Raw genomic sequence first — 2212 nt, forward strand, 5'->3', positions numbered from 1 at the left:
GTGCTAAATTTAGTGTATTAGATCTACATTCAAACAGAATTATGGAGGTTGGTGTATTATCATATATTTCTTCTACCCCACCTATTTCTTCCATTTTTTTATATACTTCTAAGCTTGATTTTTTTTCCAGGTCTTTTTTCCACTTTTTTGTGTCTTCATCATATATTTTCCTGATTAGTTCATCTTTTGTTATATTTTTTAAGCCTTCTGTATTTAGGTCAAGGTCTTTTAGTGCATTCTCACATTCACTCATCCACTTGCTCTTTCTTTCCCTCAGTTCTTCTATAATTTCAATTAATAGTGCATTATTTCTTCCCTTTAAAATTCTTTGGAGATATTGAAGCTTTGCCCTTTTTATTTTTGTTTCCATTAGTGAGGCTCCTACTTTGCCCCTCAGGCAGCCTACTGCAGTGCTCATATTATCTCCCAGCATTGTTCTATACACCCCATTTTCTATTTTCTGTAGTTTGCCTCTTTCTTCCTTATTAAAATCAATTACTCCTGCAGCATATAGATCTCCCGGGAGTGCTAGGCTCTTCCAGTATCACCAATTAAAATTTTATTGCAGCTCCTAGCCATAACAGAGTAAGTTCAGTTTGCTAATCTTTGTGTTTTCATAATGTTGTTTTCTTTATGTCCTTTAAAGCAGTCTTTAGAATCCACTAGTGTTACTCCCAAATATTTAATTGAAGTTACAACTTCTATACCCTGTGTTTCTGTTGGTTTCTCCTTCATATTGAATATAATGAATTTACTTTTTGCTTTATTTATTTCTAGTCCACAGATTTTACTGATATGTATTAACCTTCCAATGTTAGCTTTGGCCTCAGTTATTGACTGAGAATTGTAGGCCATCAGCAAAAAACAAGGTGTTGATTTCAACTCTGTTCTCTCTCTAGCCAAGGCCTACACTTTCAAGGTGGTTTAATATCACGAAGGTTATTACAGGTACTTTGAAAAATGTTGTTCATCTTGTGCATCCTTGCCTGATTCCACTAGTGATTTTTTATTTCATTTTTCATGACTTTGCTTAAATTTATCATTGTTTTGTCTCCTCGGTATATTTTGCTGATGCAGTCTATTATATTCTCATGGACCTTTAGTGTCTCTACAATTTTCTCTTTTAATGGAGTCGTATGCTTTCGAGAAATCCACTGCTGCAATGATTAAAGGTATTTTATTTACCCAGCTGGTGTTTATACAATATTTTAAGATTAGCAGATTGCCCTCCACCCTTCTCCCTGTTGTGAAGCCTGCCTGCATTTCACTATCTAGCCTAATGATTTTGAGCTACTGTTCCACTTTCTTCTTTATTAAATTCATGAAAATTTTATATATGTTTCAACATCAGTAGTAAGTAAACACAAAATGACGTATTCGTCTTCGTTCCCAGAGCTTTGCCTTGTTCGGTGCTTCCATGTAAATCGGCCCGGCCTCTTTCTCCGGATTCCGGTAACGGGCAAAATTCTCTGTATACCTAAGCTGAATAGGAAATGTTGGACCCTTGTATATTAACAGCTATGATCGCTTCCCCAGATGGTAAGTATTTCACATTGTCACTCGTTTACTTGATTTTAAAAGATGCAGTGAAAGTTATCGTACATCTCCTGAATCGCGTTTCAATATATTTATATTTTTTCCATTAATACCGATCAATTGATGCCACATTAAAACATTAAACCACCATCACTTTGATAACTCACACAACTCATGAGCTATATAGTATACTTGCCTAATAAATTGTCAGATTTGTGAAGGTGCTTTTACTGGCTCAAAGAAAGCGTATTACCAAGTTTTCTGAAGTGACGTAATTAAGAATTCGAATAACAATAATCTTTAAAGGGTTAATATACAATGTTTTTGTTTTTTGTTTTAGGAGGTTATAGTACAGTATTTTGTTTTGATGTTTATGTCTGTGAGAGTTGCCAACTTAGTATTTTTCATGCTATATATAGAAACATTTCCCCTCTGCTTAGCGAAAATTTTCTACGTCTAGTAACAAGAAATCCACTTGTATCCTTAAGACTTCTGCATAGTTTTAATAAAGCTCAAGGGATTGAAACACTTTTTCAATAGATTTCTTGCCTTTTTTATGTAATGATACTCTAGCGTTTTCTGAGTGAGTTTAGCAGAATAGCAGCATTAACAATTTTAATTTGGCAACGCTGACTGCACCTTATGTGATCTGTGGAGTTTAGGTGTTCACGTGTGG

This window comes from Coenobita brevimanus, chromosome 74 (assembly GCF_032717465.1).
Source record: "Coenobita brevimanus isolate Jiangsu-jjx chromosome 74, ASM3271746v2, whole genome shotgun sequence".
In the NCBI taxonomy this organism is placed as follows: domain Eukaryota; kingdom Metazoa; phylum Arthropoda; class Malacostraca; order Decapoda; family Coenobitidae; genus Coenobita; species Coenobita brevimanus.